This window comes from Nansenia antarctica (assembly GCF_963989245.1).
Source record: "Nansenia antarctica genome assembly, chromosome: 5".
Classification (NCBI taxonomy): Eukaryota; Metazoa; Chordata; class Actinopteri; order Argentiniformes; family Microstomatidae; genus Nansenia; species Nansenia antarctica.
This window is the reverse complement of record NC_137690.1, coordinates 21809523-21817022: the sequence shown is the minus strand read 5'-3', so window position 1 is coordinate 21817022 and position 7500 is coordinate 21809523.

Below are 7500 nucleotides of genomic sequence, written 5' to 3'. Positions count from 1 at the left end.
TTCATGTTCATGAAAATAGGGAAACAATTGGAAAATAGGGAAACTTCCAGATGCTGATTGTCTTATATATAGACAGTTGTAACCAGAACCTAGTGGAAAGCACAAGGGCTCTGGATAGAGCCTGAAATCACTGTATTATACAGGGGAAACTCATCCTAATGTTTGGAGTAGGATCTAGATTGAATTAACTATCTGCTACAATGCTCACATCTCTGAAGCCAATCCTGCTGGTCTTGTCAGCTGGGTGTTCTCAAATTGAACTAAACAGCATAATCTATCGACATGAATTGTTAGTCTAGGGCAGTTCCTCACAAAACACCATTCCAAAACTGCTCTGAAATAAAGACAGACGGGATGTTACTGTATACAGAAACCATGATCTGGAATTATGAACATCATGACCTCAAATATAATATAATGCATCAGGGAAAAATGGGGCAAATTACATTGTGTGTACTTACTGTAATAGCATAGTATAAACACTGTGATCAAATGTCTTCTACATTTGTCCACATTCACCTCTTATTGATTTCCTGAGGATGAGAGGTTAAAAGCTCGATTGAAGAGGTTTTTATCCGGGTGATTTTTGTCTACGTCTTTATGGCCAATAACGTGAATTGAATTAGAAACATGAGTAAATTATTCAAATTGATGGCACACGAAATGTGTTTCACTCCAAATAAAACAAACCATTTAAATTGTGATCTGATATGTTTGTCTGAAACCTTTTGCAATGAGATTTCTGCCTCATGAAAGGTTCTGTAAAAAAAAAAATATGATTATTATTGTTGCACATAAGAGTGAGCTGTCTTTCAAAGGGTTATTCTGCCCCCATTCCCTCTCTCCCTCTCTCTCTCCCTCTGACACCTCCCCTCAGCGTAATACACACCAGCACGCGATCGATACACACTCAGCCGAGAGCAGGGAGGAATTGTGGCAGTGTAGGCACCACACATTACAGGGTGGCCAAGGCCAATAAGCTGTGGAGGAGGAGGAGGAGGAGGAGGAGGAGGAGGGAGGTGGAGCAATGGTAAAGTAAGAGTTCCTCTCATCAGCTTTTCCTGATCTTAACCTCTCTCTTTCCAGTACGGAACAAGCACTGTTGTGTAAATCAAGCATTTTTCTGTATGTGCTCATTTCAATTCAAACTCTGTTCTACTGTACTCTTCGGTTTTACAAGATTTCTTACCACGCAAATGAGGTGCTTATTACTGCAGTGCAAGTCTACAGTAGAAGAGGGGATATAACATAATATCACTTATAGACACATCCCTTCCAGTTTCCATGACAACATATCACACTGGTTCGTCATAAACGTAAATGACAGACGCAACCTATTAAGCCTGCTAAAATATGAATTACTGTGTGTTTGCATACTAGTAGTACCGTGAGTGTGTTAATGAACATGTTTATGGTTCTGTGTGTGTGCGTGTGCATGTGCATGTGCGTGCGTGTGTGTGTGTGTGTGTGTGTGTGTGTGTGTGTGTGTGTGTGTGTGTGTGTGTGTGAGAGTTTGTGTGAGTGTCCAGCAAAAACAGTGCACTGTCACAGTCACTGTCTAAAAAAAAAGTCACTGTCTAGCAATCATCATTACAGAGTAGGAAATATACAGGCTGCACCAGGGACATTTTAGTTTGGTGCAATTTGTACAAATTCAGATTGGATGTACTGTACGTACAGTATACACTGTTGACCAACCTTTTTAACACCCTGCTGCTGCAGCCAACCCCTGTTGCTCTGCCACCAGGGGCATGTTGGGGGAATCAGAACGTCTCTAGGCATCCAGCTGTTTATTGGCTTCCTGATTACAATCAGTGCCATCCAGACAGCACCATTAGCATACGGTGCCGACCTTTCATATTCCCGGGAAGGAAAATAAATCACAAAAAATCACAATCAAGGATATACACTCTTTACAATCTGTACAATGTTGCTACATTTGCCACAAAATCATCATTCTTCTTTCAGTATCATGACACACAATTAAATGGCATAACTTTATTTTAAAAAACGGATAAATTGATTGATTACATTTGGATAAAGCATGTTTAGATACTGTATGTGCTTGCACATAGACTGTCTGTATGTCTTATGTGGAGTTCTGACCATATTCTTTGTTTAATGTGAACACAGATAACCCTTCAGTTGTACGCTGGCTGATTGGCAGGTGCTGGAATCTTGTTTACTGGTTTGAATCATAAGTCAATCAGTCGTTACCGTTTTGATTTCATGCATATGTATTAATGGCAACACGCCTCGCAGTGATGTCACACGATAAATGGTTTAATTCATTGAGTGGCTAATTCCTGCCCCTGACCGCAGGCTCTCTTCACTGCCTGTGGGCCGGAGATTCAGAGGCTTGTAAACCTTAGTGTGTGACTCATCAGGGGACCACAGCCTTTGTTCAGAGAGAAGAGTCATTTGTTGAGGCTCTGGCTCGCCGTTTGGAGAGAGCCGCACAGCCCACACCCTGCTTGACTGCATGGGCGGACCACCATGATCTCTGCTTTGTCATGGATGTTGTAGTCCGAGAGACATGCTGAAATACTAAAATCTGGTGACCACATACAGAACAAGCAGCTTGGGGGCATAATTGAATACACACACACGCAGAGACACATGCACGCATGCATGCACACACAAACGCAAATACACACACACACACACACACACACACACACACACACACACGCACACACACACACACACACACACACACACACACACACACACACACACACACACACACACATACACTACTAAACATTCAGTTCGCTCAGATCGCCTCACACTGAAAATGAGAACAGAAACCACCTGGTGTGGTCTAGAAAAAATGTTGCCCCCCCAATAATACACTCTACTTCTAGCTCTACTTACTTCTTCTCTAAGTCTGCATGCCTCTCACTGCTTCTCTTTGCATCGCTACAGAATGTCTCTCACTGCCTCTCTCTCCTGCCCTCAGACTTTCACCTTGATCTCTCTCCCCTCCCCCACTGTGCTCGTTGCTCCTTGCCCCTTCCTTTTCCTTCCTTACATTGACTCTCCCCAATTATAAGAGCACTTTCTTCAATCACATCGGAACAAATTACCTGACAAATTAAAAAACATCAATGATATTCCTTGGCTTAAGAGCGGGCCTATCTTATCCCTAATGAAATTTGCAAAGCCATACATCAGGAGTCTGTTGTCAGCTACGCATACTGTCGTTCCTCCAATCTTCCCTAGACCCCTGCTATTTTAATATGTATTGTACAGATAATTATTTCCATATCAAATGCGTGTCGCCATGTCTGCGGCGCCCTTTTTTCCACCGTAAAATGGGCTCCAATTCGGCGTTCCTCTTTTTAATGATGACTGGATTAAAAGGAGACACGCATACATATTTTAATATGTATCCTGCGCAGTCCGGTGACACCGCTAACACAGAAATGTAATTTGAATGATTAAAGCGTGTTCCACAATCAGTGTCAGATTCAACGTTCTTTAATGAAAGACACATTTCCTTTGAATGTCCTTGAAGGTGACTACGAAGCATAAAGAACAGTAGGTGAATTTTATTCCATTCTATTAAAATTACATGTGTCTTCCACATTAAGGACACTAATTATCTTTTTTGCTACCGCCAAAGAAAAGTTGTTCATTATGGAATACATTTTCTTGCATTAGTTATTTTGAGACTGTGAGGTTAGATGAAAATGATTCAGAGAGCAAATATGCATGTGTATGAACATCCATATTTCAGCTGGAGCTACAACCTCATTTGTCACACTGTCTGTTTACCCACTTTAGCCTCGTGTTTGAACTTGAAGTTACTGGAGGAAATATTAACATTTACAGTACTTCATCGCAGATCTGGATATTGTGGCACTGAGCTGACTAGATAAGATAGATAGGTAGATAGATAATTAAGGATGGCATTTCATCTGCTAGAGATATATGCATATGCACATGGGAGGTAGACTTGTCAGTCAGTTCTCCAGATATCAATACTTGGCAAGCTGTTACAAAGTAATATTGAATTTAGCTAATGGTTGATATGACATCTATACAGTGTTATGACTCCTCTGACATGGTGTCTATGTACAACTCGTCCTAAGAACCGTGACATGTTTTTGATGCTGTTACTCTTATAGTATGACTTATTGTTGACCATACTGTAGCAAATCAAGTGAAGTTACGTAAAGTACAGTATGATGTGCTTCTTTTGCCTTTAGTTACCTCTCTCCTGACAGCCCTGTTTAACCTCATCGGTTGGCATTTATCATTTTGAACACTGTTTTACATTGAAGTATTTTCAAGACTAACTTATCACCTGATAGTTTGTAGGAATCTGTTTCCCTGTGAAAAGAACACTCCATCTAGAGGAGGGACTTGTGGCGATAAACTTGGCTCAGGATGTAGAAAGCAGATGCTGGGGTTGGGAAGAGGCCAACACATGCTGGAGATCAGGGACCAGGACGGTGCGGATGAACTGAGAGAGAGAACAGTTTGATTTTTAGAGGTGAGTTTTAGATGGGGAAGGACCATTTAAGGCATACAGGCAGAGCTGAAATTGGAGGTCAGAGCCAGAAGCCTGTATGAGGCTCACTGGAAGCCTTCTAGAGGTACACTTGTATCATTTCGTCTGCTAAAACGGTAAGCTAAAATATGTAAGCTTAGTGACTATAAATCATTCTCAGCTAATGGGAATACTGCATACTGTATAATACTGTATGACTAGATATGGAGCGGATATGCTATCTAATCCACAGTAGGAGTCGTTGTGATTAAAGCTGGTCAGCCCCATCCAGAGCCAGTTTGTAGGTAAAGCTGGAAGTGAATGGACTCTGACCTCCCTTCCCTCTCCGAGATCTCTGTATGAACTCTCCCTGGGGGTTATCGATGGGCCCCTGAACCTCATTCTACTCCGCCATAAATCTCTGGGAAATGGCCCCTGCTTGGTGGAAGGCCAGACATGCTCCACCACGGCCGGTGCCTGATGACAGCTTTAGCTGCTGCTGAAGTAGACCTCTCCAGTGTCTGCAGGCATTGGCCAGACTAGAACATGCGTTAGGTGTGCCACCTATCAAGATTTATGATGAAGAGAAACAACACACATATTACATATTATTATCACTATCTAACGTAGATCAGATGCTTATCACCTGTATGTGTCGGCTAAAACATGCACAGCAAAGCATACGTCAGACAAAAATGACCTGGAGGCTGTTGTTGCTGTCTCTCATATCGACATATCTTATCTTCAATGTATTTATTTAACCTTTTATTAATACGGAAGTTACTTACTTTTTAATTACTTTTTGCCTGCAGGTCATGGCAACACAGGGAAGCGTTATGCCATGAACATTGTTGTAGCTTCACTGAGCGTGTGGACACCTAATTCACATGGCATTTGAGAAACCTATTTTACAGATAAGTCAGTGGTTAGTCCGGTTTGGAACAATAAGTACGACAGGGCAGCGAGTGAGTCTGCTCCTACAGTCTTCAGTAGGATGCTATAAAAGTCAAAGAGCGAATCAGGCCCACAAGAGAATCCTTCCCCGTGATTCCCCAGCCAGGAGAAAGCAGTAAAAAGTTATGTGTTCGGTGGGAGCGCTCTGAGCGGAAAGACCTAAACATGACATGATGCTCTAGCTCCCCTCCATCCGTCATTGAGGTGACATCTGTCTAAGGGGCCGGGGCCAGGGGTGGGGATCCAGCTCTGGGACCTTGTACTCTCACTTCTAATATCATGTTGTTACCGGGTTGGTTTGAGGATTTTGGTTAGAACTTTCACATCTAATTCCATTGGAGCAATTTGATGCAGAATTGCGCAATGGGGTAGTTGCATCAGACTGCTTTATTTCACTTTTGTTTTATGTCAGAAAATCATTATTGTCTAATAGAAATAGTAAATGGTAGAACCAAACTGTCTATTTCTATTTTAGCCAGAATACTCTTCGGTTAAGTATGAAGGGTTAACATGTAGGAGCCCTCGGAGCATACAGTATGCACTCATGCGAGAGCAGAAAAAAGACAAAACAAAACAAAACACAAAACAATTAAAATGCTAATTGTAGAGCGTAGTAGCTGTGAGGGGAGAAGAGAGTCTGGAGGCCTCAAGAGCAGCCTTCTCAAACAGGGGCTGTCATCTCATCTACTATAGCTCCTGGGGTGGTTGGAATGTGTGTGTGTGTGTGTGTGTGTGTGTGTGTGTGTGTGTGTGTGTGTGTGTGTGCGTGATTGTGTGCGTGATTGTGTGTGCGTGTATGTGTGTGTGTGTGTGTGTGTGTGTGTTTACATGCTGTATTTGAGTAAAATAGGGATAGGAAGACAAAAATAAACATTTAATTATTTAAACAATTTTAATCTTTATGTTTTGTGTGCTTGCTGTTGACCAACAGTATCAGTATGAAATAAATGCCAAAAGTTGCTGATAATCAAATCAAAGTTTGTTTGTAATAATTTAATAATTTTGCCATTTAGCAGACGCTTTTATCCAAAGCGACTTACAATTACGAATTACAGGGACATTCCCCCTGGAGTAACTGAGGGCTAAGTGCCTTACCCAAGGGCACACTAGTAGTGGTGTGGCTTCAGGCGGGATTTGAACTCACAACCTTCCGATCCCAAGTCCAACTCACTATCCACTAGACCACTACTACACCACTGTGTCATGAGCACAGAATACAGCCATAGAAGGTGCAATGAAATGGCTAGGGCAAGCTAGTTCCTCAACAGTGCAAAGGAGCTCCTCAACAGTGCAACAGTGATTCATTCTCAAGATCACACATAGGGGATCACTACATGAGTTTTGAGTGGCAGCTTATCAGTGAGTTGAGGCATTATGTGAAGGATAACCTCCTGTACTGAAACATTCCAAACACACAGGCACACTAGTGCTGTGTAGACAGAAAATGTAAACGTTGATTATTTAATAAGCCTCCACCTCTCTATTCCGACCACCTCTCGCCCCCACCCACCTCCTGCCCTCATCCTGCCCCCCTGCACCCCCACCCCACTCCACCCGCCTCTTTACACATTAAGTATGCATTGATTCAGCCTTCCCCTGTGTTATAAATACAGCATCGATCTGCCAGACGATCAATACACTCATTCACATGCATAGAGCCACTTTGATAACTCTCCGTGCCCTCTCTCTCTCTCTCTCTCTCTCTCTCTCTCTCTCTCTCTCTCTCTCTCTCTCTCTCTCTCTCTCTCTCTCTCTCTCTCTCTCTCTCTCTCTCTCTCTCTCTTGCCCTCTATTTATACATACATTAAAAGCAGACAAATATCAACATACACATCTATAAGAGCTTTAAATCAAAACACAATTTCACTTACAGTATTTACATTATGTACATCAGAGAAGTCAATTCCATTTTAAATACATTTGGATGAGAATGTTTAACAAAGTAGAGATTCATGATGACTTATGAGTAAGGTGGACAGAAGAGTAATGGAGAGGTCCTTACTCAAGATATACGTACCTCAGGGATACCTCAGATTGTACAGTAGTCG